The 13,978-nt window shown below is 51.1% G+C and overlaps 1 long non-coding RNA gene across 2 annotated transcripts in view; it reads left to right on the top strand.

Moving 5' to 3' along the window:
* Window positions 1-8: 8 nt before the first annotated feature.
* LOC104864457 overlaps window positions 9-13,978 on the top strand; it is a 16,300-nt gene continuing 2,330 nt past the window's right edge. The window contains exons 1-8 of one of the 2 annotated variants that reach the window (XR_002025470.1): window positions 9-1,529; window positions 2,930-3,062; window positions 3,230-3,347; window positions 3,670-3,988; window positions 8,732-8,802; window positions 9,405-9,573; window positions 11,729-11,948; window positions 12,131-12,424. This is a non-coding gene — a long non-coding RNA (uncharacterized LOC104864457). The remainder of the gene's footprint in view (window positions 1,530-2,929; window positions 3,063-3,229; window positions 3,348-3,669; window positions 3,989-8,731; window positions 8,803-9,404; window positions 9,574-11,728; window positions 11,949-12,130; window positions 12,425-13,978) is intronic. The other variant, XR_004515381.1, reaches the window with a different exon arrangement.

Below are 13,978 nucleotides of genomic sequence, written 5' to 3' on the forward strand. Positions count from 1 at the left end.
GGCGGGAGCGCGCTCGCCTAGGTGCCTGGGCCCTTAGCGCACTGGGTGCTCATAGGTGTCCCGAAGAGCGCTTGGGGCCCGCGTGCGTGAAGGGCTTGCTTGAGACTCAGAAGAGTTGCAGTTGTCAGGAGAAGGGCGGAAAAAGGGCCGGGACAGTCCTTTCCTTTGCCGAATACTGCGAAAATCCATTCCTTGGAGAACCGCACTGGCTTCCAGTTACCCACCCTTCACACTTAGGGCCATCTAAGGGAAACAGCCTTACAGGAGAAGGCAGCTGTAACATCAGAACGCTAGGACTCGTTTCCTATGCTGCTGTTTCCTAGCTGTGGCAAGGCTTTAAGTCCTTCCAAGCCTCACTTTCTTCCTCTGAAATGGGCACAATATTGAAATGAGAAATCGAAGAGATACAGCATGGAAAAGATTTAGGAAGCTGGATGACCCCTAGCGTAAGACTCAGATGAGATGCCGGGAGAGGGGTCAGAGCGTGAGACGAGATCCAACTTTGGCATGAGGGTTTCTTGGAGGAGTGGGAATTAGACCAGGGTTTAAAAGAAAGGTGGGTGTCAAGAAACAGAAGCGGGAGAGGTGGCTGCGAACAGAAGGGCATTCTAGGCCGAGGGAATCCAGAGCAAGGCCGGCACAGCCAGAAAATGCTGAGTGAGTTCTAGGAGTGTGGTGAAGAGGTCAGGTATGTGAGCTGCCAGCGCGGTGGGTGCTGTCAGAATTCCCAGAAAGCCCAGGATTGCCCAGGGGAGGTCTGCTGCTAGCCACCATGGTGCCTTGGTGAGAATTAAGTTCATCCCCCTCAGACAGCTGAGCCTGTGTTCCCCGCCCACCTCTGATCCCCTGGGGCCCTTGAATCAGTGAGCCGGCTTCATAACCATAGGTCTGGGGCCATGGAGGCTAAGGAGAACGGTAGGGGAAGCTAAGAGCCTCAGCTCAGTCTAGAGTTTGAATATAATTTTCTGCCGTCACACCAACTCAGGAAACCAGTCTTTCTCACCCACAGCACAGGTAATAATGCCTACCTCATGGAGTGTTTTCAGTGAGACATTAAATAAATGGACCTGGCACAGATCCCTATTCAGTTAAGGTCACTTTTGTTAACTGAGTTTGTTGTCTGTGTGCACCCATCCCGGAAGTTGGTCCACCAGACGCTGACCCCTAGCTGCCCAAGCACTGACCACCTGGAGATGGTAAAGGAGAGGGAGAAGTGGAAGGAACTGGGTGCTCTCAGTTCCACCAGCCCTCACACTGTTTCATGGGAACCGCTTCCTGCCTTTGCGTGCACGCCATTCTGCTGACCCAAGTGTGTTCAGAGATTCTGAGACCTCCGGGGTTGGCAGAGTCATGGTTACTGAAGAGTGGAACCCCCTCCCTGCACTCCCTTCCTTGGCTCTGTGACCTCAGCCTGCTGGAATTTGCTGGCCATGGAAGGGAGCAGTGATGCACAGAGCTCATCCACCGCTGGCTCTCTGGAGGGCCATAACCGCATTCTTGCTGTTTATACGGTGTCTGGAAGAAGAATGGTAATTGTTAGTGCAATGTGGACCACCAGGGGCTTGTAAGAAGAGGCTGGAGGGACAGACTAGAGCTCTGCTCTTCTCAGTTTGGGCTGCCCAGACATGCTCTGCTTCTCTAGGGTTGATTTTTTTATCTTTTGCTAAGTACGTGTTAATCGGGCCACCTCCTTCTTGTACCATTTTGGAGCCTCCTGTGGCAGGGGCTTCTTGGTTAAGCCCTGCGTGCAAGCACTGCTGACTTGATACCTACAGAGGATGTCTGTGTTTATGCAGCCTCCTCCCACCCCCTTCTGAGGAGGCTGAGTGCCTTCCTCAGTTTCTCCTGTGCCAGCGAGCCTGACCATCACAGCTTTGCTTTATGCCACCGAGCCTGGATCACTGCTCCAGGCTAATCCAAGAGTCCCAACATCTGGCCAAAATGATTGGCTTATAATTGGACATGTGACTTGAGTTTAGCCAATCAGAGTACTGCTCCCGGTCTTTCTATATGCAAGTTCAGAGAGCTTTTTCACTCTTCTGGGTCAGGATGTGGAGGCTGTGGCCTCTTCCTTCCCCTGTACTGTAGCAAGCTATGTGAGTAATCTGGCCAAAAGAGGAAAGAGACATGGAGGCAGAGAGATGGAGTGACAGGGGGCATAGTTCAGTGGTAGAACCTGTGTGTAGTGCTCACGAGGCCCTGGGCTTCATCCCAAGCAGAAGGGAAGGAGGGGAGTGCCGGGTGCGATGGCGCCTGCCTGTAATCCTAGCACTCAGGAGGCTGAGGCAGGACAATCACTGCCAGTTTGAGGCCCCTGAGCTCTGTAGTGAGTTCAGGACCGCTCTGAACCACCTAGTAAGACCCTGTCTCAAAAACAGCAAACTAACAGAAAGGAAGGAGGGGTGAAGGAGGGAGAGAAAAGCAGGCTGCTATCCTCTGCATTTCTGGAGTCCCTGGAAGCAACTTTGCTTTGGTTTTCTGGGTTTCACAGCCACCATTTTTTATTAATGGTGATTTCAGTGAGTCTCTGTCCCTTGCAGACAGAAAGACTTCTGGGTTTACTGAAATCTGAGGCTTGGAAGGAGCCCCCGAGGTTCATCCATTTGAATCTTCTTTGGCTTCTGCTGCAAGGGCTGTGTGCGACAACCTCCTGCCCAGGCTTCCAGTCTTTAGCGGCCATGCAGCTTCAGAATGGAGACCCAGTTCCTCACGGTGACCCCCGAGGTCCTCCGCAGTCCTGGTGTCTCCAGTTGCTGTGTCTTCCGGTGTGGAACACGAGAGGTTTCTCCCCATTCGTCCGTCTCCTCTTGCTGTGCGCAGGCGGCTTCCTCACCCTGTGGTGGTCACTCCCCATGGGCCCTTCTCTGTCGGGACCCCTGCCTGCCACACCTGAGCTGGCCCTCTGGCTTTCTATTGCACTTGATCACAGTGAGCTAGAAGCAGAGGAGGGAGAAGGAGCCTTCCTGCCTGCCTGCTGTGGGACCTGGCTTGTCCTGTGTTGGAAAGGGCTCCCTTGCCCTTGCTCCTCACACCTGAAGGAGATGACTGTCACTAGCCCCCAGGTACAACCCCTTCTCCTGTGTCTAACCTGTGCCTTGATAATCCTCCCTGGGAGGAGCTGCTGGTTCCTGCCAGGATCCCAGCAGCTACAGCCCCTTCTAAGAGCATCTGCCCGCACAGCCTGGGCTGCCCACTGAGAGGGCCGCTCCAAACTCTCATGCGTACACAGGCACACACTTGACTGGACCTCCCTCAGCTGAGCCAGCCAGATTCTGAGCAATCCAAAGTTCACAGGGTTGCAGGCCTCTGGAGAGCATCGCTGGACTTGCTGTGCTCCAGGGCACCAGGTTAGTTAGAACACACCCTCTCGGGGGCCCGCTGGGATTGTGTGACAGGGTCAGACGCTTTGGTCCCTGGGGTCATACAGAGTTGGATGCAGCGGTGGTCCTCAGCACCCTGGACAGCAGAGGGTCAGCGGCTAAGTCCAGCTGGGAAAAAACACCTGCCAGACAAGGGGACAGACGGGGCCACAAGGGACACAGGCCCCTGAGGAGGAGGGACAGCTGCAGGATGACCGCCCAGTGCCCTTGAGTTCTGCCTATGCTCTCTGTGTCTATCTGGAAAATGCTTCTGTACCTTTTCAATACATTTCTCTTTCACTGCCACCAGCTTCTGTCCTTGACAACCATCTGAAGCTAGATCAGGCCCAGAGTGTTTTCCTTCACCTGGATCGTACCTGTTCTCCTTCCCAGACTCCACGCCAATGTGAGCCCACCAGGAAGTCCTCTCAGGATAGCACAGGCCCTCGTGCTCCGAGCTCTTCCTTCAACCTGCGGAGCTTGTGTGGACCGGCCTGCCTCCCACCCAACTCTCAAGTGCTCTGCTGCCCCCAGGCGGCGAGATGGGCATGAGGCCCCTGAAACATTTCCAGTCCAAGGTCAAAGCCCCAAGCAGCACAGGCATTGAAATATCACACGGGATCCCATCAGTACGTACAGTTCCAGGATTGTGTGTGAATTAAAAAGAAAAAAACTACAGCAAGCCGGGCTTGGTGGCGCATGCCTGTAATCCCAGCACGCGGGAGGCTGAGGCAGGAGGATCGCTGTGAGTTCGAGACCAGCCTGGGCTACATAGTGAGTTCCAGGTCAGTCTCAACTACATAGTGAGACCCTGTCTCAAAAAAAAAAACAAAAAAAGAAAAAGAAAAAACTACAATGAAATAAAGAAGCCAGGGACATTGGGACCAAATGTCAAGATGAAGGTTGAGAGGGACCAAGGGTTGGTGGAGCTCCAGGAGCTGCTCCTGCCCTGGGGCAGGGTAGCAGTGGCGGCTCAAGGCTCCCACTTGCTCCTGTGCTCGAATGGAGTGAAATCTCTTGAGGGGAGGAGGTGCATCCCTCTGCTGAGAAAGCAAGAGGCTCACTCTTTCAACTCAGATTTCAGATGTTGTGCTCATCGGCTGTGGCTGCCATAAAACTACACGAACTGGGTGGCTTAACAACAGATGTTTTAGTCTCACGATTCTAAAGGCTACAGATCCAAAATCAAGATATCCATGGAGCTGGTTCCTTCTGGGGCTGTTCCATGCCTCTTGCCTATCTTCTAGCGGCTGCCCCACGCTAGCTGGTGCTCTCTGCCTGGAGACACGTTCCTCTCTCTGCCTTCCTGTTCACACGAGGCTCTCTCTGAGCGCTTGTGTCTGTCCAAAGTCATCTCTCCTTTCTAGGAGGACGGAACTTGCACCCAGTTGGGGACCCCCCACCCCAGTGTGACCTCACCTAAATGAAGGGCACTGGCCACAGCCCTTCGTGGTGTGTGGTTCTGAGACCTGCGGGTTCCAACGTCAGCATACAAATGAATGTCAGGGGCACAAATCCAGCCTACGACAGGTGCTAACGGCCGGGTTGCCTCAGTGTCTGGATGGTTTGTGAGAAGGCCCTCTCTCGTTTCTGTGCACGCACGCACTCCCTGCATCTGGTACCCTCCGCACTGAGACGCCGGTGTTCTAATCTACGCAAGCCTCGGCCGTTGGGCTGTGTCCTTGCAAAATGTATGCGTGTATATTTCTAATTCACGTAAGTGGATTCGTGTCAGTGTTATAGATGGCGATGTTTCTTAGTTCTCTCCCCCGCCTGGCTGCGCCCATGTTGCTCTGTACATCTAGGCAGCAGCTTCTAACTGCTAATGATTATTCGCTGATGTGCGTCCACCCGAATCTACTGTCCATCCCCGCTCCACTGAGACAGACTCGAGGTGCCACAGGAAGCAACAGTGATAAAACATCACAGCATTTGCACCCTGTGGATCCGGTTGAGAATTTCCTTGGGATCTATGGATTAAACCTGTCAGGTCTTAGGGTACAGGGGCCTCATTTTATCAATGGGCCGGGGATTTAGCTCAGTGGCATAGCCGCCCGCCTTGCAAGCGCAAGGTCCTGAGTTCGATCCCCGTTACAACTAAATAAGTAAATAAATAAATGACAGAATAGGAGATCGGCAATAGGAAGTCGGGAGATAGATCTTTCTCAGAAGGGAAGGGGACCAGGCGATGGAGGCAGGAGCGGGGTGAGAACAGGAATTAAGATGTGTTTGGACGTGTGCCAACTCCCCGAGGCGTGTGAACACCGTGGACTGCGAACTCTATTTTTTTTTTTTAATGTTCTCTTGGGTGCGTGTCCCAGCCGCACTTCAATCAGAAGCTCTCGAAGAGCCCCACCGATGCTTGGCATGATGAGCCCTTGACTGTTTTCAGTACCACAGAACTAGAGTGCCCCCATTTTATTTTAATTTGCCTCTCTGACTTAATGGCCTGGTGCCTTCCTCGTGCCCTGGAAGTCTTGTTTCTCTAGAAGCCGTCGCTGCTTATCTTCCAACGGTTCTCGGTTCTCCCCGAAGAACTACTATCTTCTCCTTGGGGAGTTGCAGCAGTGCCTCATCTGTTCCGTGACTGTGTCCCCTGCCAGCTAGACAATACCTCGAGTCTCCTTCCGATCTGTTATCCACCTGTTAGCCCTTGACACTGTACGTCACTCGTTTTGTTGCTGTCACACCCACTGCTTTTTCTTATTGGCTCACGCTTTGGGATTCTGAGGTTTCATCCGAGAGCTGCTTTTTCAGCCTTTATAAAGAAGTATTCTTAGACGGTTTCTAGATTTATGATCTTGATACTTGACATGTACACTTGACATTTAATATTTGGGTCTCTGGGAAGGCCATGAAAAGGGGTCACTTGGGTCTCCTGCTAACTGATGAAGGTCTCAGCCGGTGCCACCACATTTGCAGTGAGGCTGCACGTCCTGTGGTCCTGTGAGCCACTTCCACCAGCGGACCCAGCAGGGCCACTAACACCTCCCCTGGGGGATGTGGGCCCAGGACTCTTCATTGGCCCCCAGAACTGTGGTGCAGCCTGGGATGTCTCCTACCAAAGCCTTTTTCCTTTCCCTCCTCCTGACGGGTTGTCATACCCGCCTCACACATGAATCGGCAGCCTAATCGGTGTTGGTGTGACTTCCACTGCGGCAATGAAATACCTGAGACTGAGTACTTTAGCTCTCAGTTATGGACCCTGAGCGTCCAAGTCGGGGCAGTGATAGTGTACGACGTCAGTAGAACTGAAGAAGCTTTCAGCAGTATGTTTCTACCTCCTGCCTTCTGTACTTTGCGCTCCTGTCACACATTTTTTTCTCCATGGACTGTAAACTCCACAAAGCATTGCTGTGATTCTTGCCTCAAAGAATCAATTGTTTGCCAGTATGTTTTCAAGTTTTAATTGACACACGGCGGTGGTATGTATCGATGGGGTAGCGTGACATTTCAGTCCACGTGAGCAGTGGGTAGTGACCATAATGGGGCTCCTGGCCTCGCCCTAACCCCAGACGTTTACCGTTTCTGTGTTAGAGAGACTGGGAGCCCTCCACGAGCTATTTCCATATATTCAATTAAATGTTGTCAACTATAGTTGCCCTCCTGTGCTAGGAACATTTGAAGTTATTCCTCCTAGCCGGCTGCACCCCTCTGGGCATTTTCTTAACGAGCTTATGGCCTGTTTGTTAGTTACTACCTCTGCATGCTTGCTTGTCTCCTTTTTTCATTAAAATTTTATTAGCGCCTATTAATTTTACAACATATTGGGTTTCCATGTGTACAATATATTTTGATCATGTTTATCCTTTCCTTTATACTCTTTTCCTCTTGTCTAATAATAGTCTCCTTTCTACTTTCATGTCATCTTTTTTAGATTCTTTATATTACGGATGTCTTTCTGAGTTTGGCTTATTTTGTCTAACATGGTGATCTCCATGCAGTTTCCTGCAAAGAACAAAATTTTTATTCTTCTTTATGACTACATAATACTCCATTTGGTGTATACATTTATAATAGTCATATATATACACATACATACAAATGTATACGCACATAGATAGGTATATGGAGAGTGAGAGAGAGAGAGATCATAAAAATGTATATACAGTTCAGGAAGAGAGAAAATTGTATAAATATTTTAATACTAAATTCATTGAGACAGCACGAGATTAATACAAGGCACCTTTGACCTCTACAATGGCAAGAGCTGCTCAGAGTGGGGGCCAGTAGCTTCCAGAAATTTATTAGTATGGCGAGCTGCTGCTTGGGTAACCTTGGTCACTGAGCTTGCTGGACATACATTTTCAACTTCTTCTCTAGGGACCAGCCGTGTAGTGGGATTTCTGTGATGTAGGGTACCCTCTAGGGTCCCCCAGATGAGGGAAACACCATCTCTTGTGAAAACATCATACTATTTTTTTCCAGAAGTGTATAAATATGTTTTGCCCCCCCATACATATATGCATTTTATTTAGCCACTCATCTGCTGATGGGCAGCGAGGCTGGTTCCCACCAACAATAACCATTGTGAATTGTGTGCTCATTAAGCACGGAAATGCAGGTGCCCCCACAATGTGCTGATTACCCCCACATCAGTTTCTCTGGGCATATGCCGAGCCATGGGACAGCTGGATAAGGTGGCAGCTCTATGTTTCCTTTCTCTGAGCAACCTCCATGCCGATTTCCATAGGGGTTGTACGAATTTACTTTCCCACCAGCGGTGGAGAAGGGTTCCTTTCCCCTCCACCATCGATAGCATTTACTGTTTATTACACTCTTGATGGCAGCCAGTCCGACCGGGGTGAGGGGAATCTTAATGTAGTTTTGATTTGCATATTTCTCTCATAGGTAAAGATGGTGAATTTTTGTGTGTGTATTCGTTAGCCATTTGTACCTCTTTCTTTGAGACGTGTTTGTTCATTACATTTGCCAATTTATTGATTGGACTACCTGATTTTTTTGTGTTTTGCTAGTTCCTTATCTATTTTCTAGATACTAATCCTCTGTCGGAAGAGTGACTGGTGAAGATTTTCTCCTGTTCTGTAGGCTGTCTCTCCTTCACTCTGACGGTTGTTTTCTTTGCTGTGCAGAAACTTTCAAATTTGCTATCACCCCATTTGCTGTTATTTCTTGTGCTCTTGGAGTCCTAGTGAGGAAGCCTTTGCCCGTGTCTATGGCTTCAAATGTTTCCCTTATGTGGCTTCAGCTGTATGTTTGAAACATGTTTTCACTGAATATAGACCTCTAGAGTGACAGTGTCCCGCTTAGCTTTTCAAGATTTCATTCAGTTTTTTTTTTCCTGATTTGCCCAGTTTCTGAGGAGAAATCTGTGCTATAACCTTTGTTTCTGTCTTTTTTTTTTCCTGGAGGTCATTTACGAAGATGTTTATTGACCGACTAATTGATTTAAAGTGATCCTGAGAGTTCTTCAGAGAAACTGGTAAGTGTGTGCGTGTGCGTGTGTGTGCGTGTGTGTGTGTGTGTGTGTGTTTTAAGGAATTAGCTCACATGACTGTGGCGTTCAAAATCTGCAGGATGCCTCGGTAGTCAGGAGACCAGGGAAGTACCAGTATTGCAAGTCTAGTGCAAAGGCCAAGGGTGGCAGAATTTCCACTCGCCTGCTGGAAGTCGGTCTTTTGTTCTGTTCAGACCTTGAACTGATTGGGTGTGGGCCCACCGCTTTATGAAGGGAAATCGGCTTTACTAAAAATTCCACCTGTTTAAATGCTAATGTCACCCAAAATGCACTTCTGCAAACATCTAGAATATTGTTTGACTACAGATCTGGCCCTTCTGGCCCAGGGGAGTCAGCATGTAAAATTAACCAGTGTACAGGGAATCTAGGGACACAGATTTCTTATCTTCTTACTCTACGGTTTTTGTTTGTTTGTCTTAACCATTCTAAGGTAAGACTTTCTTCTTTCAAAGAAAATTAAGTATTGTGGCTTTTGCCTGTCATTTTTTTCTTTTGCAAATAAAAACACTGGTGTGGATCAGAGAATTATCACTTCCATGAGTCATTCTCCAAACCTTGCTTAACAGGTGACCAGAAAGTAAGAAAATCATGTGTGTGGCTAGGATCTCGGCCCTGGCAAAGACAGACAGGCTGCTCCATCGACCCTGCCACCCCCAGGGGAGATCCCAGAAGCCTGGAAGCTCTTCCATCCCTCCCTTTCAAGTGCAGCAGGGTGACCTCTCCAACCACTCTTCGGTGAGTTCATTCAAAACAACACACAGGTTTCAGCTCTTTGCTTTTTGGCTTTTCTATGCCAACTTTCACCTTGGTCTCTTGCTGTGTAACAAACAATTCTGAAGCTTTGCGGTTTAGAAAACCAAACGTTTCCGTGAGTCCAGAACACAGGTCATGGTGCAGCCGAGTCCTCTGGCTCAGGCTGCTGGCTGGGAATACAGCCATCCCCAGGCTTGACGAGGGGAGGATCCACACCAAGCATACGCTTGATTGCTGGCACGATTCAGTTCCTTTGGCCATTGACTGAGGGCTCCATTGCTTGCTGACTATTGTTTGAGACACATCAGTTCCTTGTCATGTGGAGCCTGCCACGGGGCAGCTGGCAGTACAGCAACTGGCTTCCCCTACAGAGAGAAGAGAGTGTCAGCAAGTCGAAAGAGAGTCTATCTAGCTTTGGAAGTACGGCGTCTGTGTTTGTCTGCTTTCTGTTGCTATAAGAAACTACTTGGGGCTGTATAATGTGTTGAGAATGAAATTTATTTAGATGACAGTTCTGGAAGCTGGGAGGTGAGGCTGCCCTGGGCACCATCAGCCCTAGTTGGTTGATAGTGCAACACGAATGAGTAGATGAGGGAGAGATCACAGGATGAGACGGCATTCAGAGTGAGAGGAGTGGCCAGGGTCGCTCTTTTTATAATGATCGGCTGCTGAGAATGAACTCAGAGCCCTACAAGAACCCCTTAGCCTCTTCGTAGAGTGGAACCCACTGGACTCCACCTCTGCACGGCGTCTTGGAGGACCACGCCTCTAACACACGAAGAGATACCCCCAGATCAGTCCCGGCCACAGCAACAACCCATCACTTTGTCCATCGTATTCCCTGGGGGGAAGTCACCAGGTCCCACCGGCACGCAGTGGAGGACACTGGCCTCATTGCCGGTGCTGTCCTGTCAAGACTTGGCAGGAGCTCTGGCTGCTAGGGTCACTCCCTCCACTCGTGCGGGTTAGCAGGCCCTCCTCATTCACACACCTGCCATCGTGATCACAGCAGCAATGTAACCGCTGGCCGGGGCTGAGGAGCTTCTCTGACCCCCGCACTTCTGCTCTCCCCACCGAGTTTTGCCCTGGCGGAGAGGCGTTCCTCCCGCAGAGGTGCGTCAGGGTCCCTTCTGCCACCTCCGCTAAGCAGGGCGGAGCTTGGGAGTGGACCAGAGAGAGCCCTCAGACTGAAGGACTTCCAAGACCAGAGTAAGGGACAGAAGAGCCCAGAGGCAATTAGAGCAGTGTGGCCTGGAGCGCTGTAACAAGCTTGCTGGCGGCAACGTTTCGGTTCAAATGTGAGGAATAAGTAGCAGTTGGTCAGGAGCAACTGGAGAGTCGAAGCGCCAGGGAGACGAGGCAACAGTGAGGAGACAGAAAGAAGCAGCAGGAGCGGCTGGGGAGCCAGGGGCGCAAGAGTAAAGCGGTAAGGTCCGTGCGCGGGACCCGCGTCGGGGAGGCACTGCTCCGGCCTTGCGCGCGGACCTCCCCCGCCGGAGCCGCCCCCAGGCAGGCGCACTGCTATAGCCGAGGAAACTGAGTCACGGAGATGTGTCCCCTTCACGAGCTAATGCACTTCTGTAGCGAGCAGGCGCGAGCAGAGGGTGCGGGGCCGCGGCAGGTGACAGCTGCTGACTCCATCCTGCGCTCAGGGCCGGACCACACGGCCACACGGAGGTCCCCGCGCTGGCACCTCCGGCCGGGCGGGGAGCGGATGGAGTGGGCAGAGAGCCCCTCTAGGAAAGGGATGAGGCGCTCTAGGGGCAAGACACAGTCACCTGAGCGGAGGAGCGAGGAGGAAAGCTAGGTGCTGGGTGCGAGTCCGTAAAAGCAGGAAGAAGCCGGGCTGGACTTGGCTCGGGGTCATCTTGGGGCTGGCTAAAGTGAGAGCGGGAAAGACGATCCCCTGGGCAGCCGGACGTGGCGTTGTGTTCCCATGTGAGGGCAGAGACTGGGGCTTGGGAGGTGAGTGAGCCGGGGGGGCTGGCCAAGGTGAGGGAGCGAGGGTGTACAGCGAGGAGCCAGCCGGGCCTCCGGGGATGCTGGAGAGCGCTGGGCAGAGACGCAGCCTGGCTGTCCCCCACCCCTGGCAGGTGGCCTTGGAGGGGAATCCAGGCCTCTCTTTCTCCATCTGCAGAATGGAGCCGACCCTAACATCCAACTCAAAGAGCTTCTTGGGACGGTCCAAGGGAAGCGTACAGACACCTGCCACAGCCCGACGCTCCGTGGACGGTGTCATCGTGGCCTGCTGCCGCGTGTCCCGGCACTGCTGTAGCCCATGAAGACAAACCGGGCAGCTTAAAACATCAGAAATTTATTTCCTCAAAGTTCTTAAGTCCAGAAGTCCAAAAACCAAGGTATCAGTCAGCAAGGTTGGTCCTTTCTGGGGAACAGAAGGAGAATCGGTTCCATGTCTCTCTCCTGGGTGACCACAGGGACATCCAGTGTCGCTCAGCTGGCAGCTACATCTCCCGGTCTCTGTCCCGAGCACCACATGCCTTCCACTTGTGTGTCTCTGTGTGTCCTCTCCTCTCTGCAGTGACACCACTCGTCGGGTTTAGGGCCCACTTTCATGGAGCAGGACCTCTGTCTGCCTGAGTTATACCTGCAAAGATCCTGTTTCCAAGTCACCTTGCAGCCTGGGGTACACGGACATGGTCATGGAGGGACCTTGCTCACCCCCTCCACGTGCTGTCCCAAGCGTGGGGCCCTGAAGAAGAGACAGGACAGGGACCGAGCCTACTGTGATCAATCAAAGTCAGGCCCAGAACTGACGTACAAACTTCTTGGTGGTAAAAAAAGAGACCAAAATCAGAGCAATGCAGCAACCAAGGTATGGATGAGGGTGGGTGAGACTCGAACTTTGTTTCTGGTTGAAACAAGAATTTGATCTATTGTGCGAGGGCAGGTAGACTTTACAGCAGGAGAACCCAGCTTGAGCAATGGCCTGGACCCACAAGGCATGACTGCTTTAGGTTATACAAGAAGCGGTTAGGGCCGGGCGTTGTGGCGCACGTCTGTAATCTCTGCACTTGGGTGGCTGAGGCAGGAGGATCGCTGTGAGTTCGAGACCATCCTGGGCTACACAGTGAGTTCCAGGTCAGTCTCAACTACATAGTGAGATCCTTTCTCAAAAAACCGAAAATAAAAATGGCTAAAGAGTCAGAAGCAATAGAAGACTGACAACCGAGATGATCTCCACAACAACAACCAAAAGCAAACAATCCTTTTGTGAAGTGAAAAGAAAGTAAGCAAAGCAAAATCTTGAATGAATAGAGAATTTATTCCATGGCAGTCATTATTGTATCGAGGCACACTGTTTGAAAAGGAGGAGCAAAAGGGCTGTGTATAAGATTTTGGTACTGTGCACCACCTGTTATTCTCCCAAAGCTGAAGTATTCATGTACTTAAACGATATTCTATTTGATTGTGTTTTTTTTTAAATATATATGAATTATATTTTTGAAAAGGAAAGTAAGCAATGCTAAGTCAGAAGAAAGATGATTAGCTGACAAGAAACATTGGCCACTTATATCCCAAGCAACCTTCCTATGGTAAAAATGCAGAGGAACCCTGAAATGTTACTTTCAAATAAAATCTAATCAAGCTAGGCGAGGCGGTGCACACCTTTCATTCCAGCACTCAAGAGGCTGAAGCAGGAGGATCGCTGTGGAGTTCCAGGTGGGCTATGTATGGCTTCAGGGCCAGCCTGAACTACATAGTGAGACTCTGTCTCAGAAAACCAGAAAAGAAGAGGAAAAAAGGGAATCTTCTGATAGAAGGAAACAGCCAAAAGATAACAGAAAGTTCATAGTGAAAAAAATGTACACGAGCCTTAGCCATGTTACCTTACTCGCTGAAAGGGAGATGCAGGTGAAAACTGCCCTGGGGTGCTGCTGTCCCATCAGACTGGAGAAAATCTCCTAATCTGACAAGCTGCCCATCTGGCAGGCTGTGCTAAGAAGGCACTATGCTCTGCGGTTACAGGACAGAAGGGACACGCACTCATGGGGGACGTCAGCCACGTCAAAGAACATTACATATACGTTGTCCCTTTGGTCCACCCAAGGCTTCTTGACACCTACCCTGAAGCCGTGTGTGCGCGTGCACGCGCGCGCGCACACACACACACACACACACACACACACACACACACACGGCTATTTCTCACGAGATCACAGCTTACGACACCCAGTGCTGATTAGCTGGGAGCAGAGTCCACTCACCCTGGAGATCCCTGATGCCTGCTGGGGAGAGGGGCCACCTGGGGCCCAAGCCTCCAGCACAGAACACTGGGGGGATGAGCCACAGCCAAATAAAGCATCAGGGACTGAGAGGGTGGGAAGCGGGGGAAGAGAGAGAGCAGGAGAGAGAGGGAGAAAGGGGG

Source organism: Fukomys damarensis, unplaced genomic scaffold, assembly GCF_012274545.1.
Source record: "Fukomys damarensis isolate Sample0158 unplaced genomic scaffold, DMR_v1.0_HiC HiC_scaffold_36, whole genome shotgun sequence".
Lineage (NCBI taxonomy): Eukaryota > Metazoa > Chordata > Mammalia > Rodentia > Bathyergidae > Fukomys > Fukomys damarensis.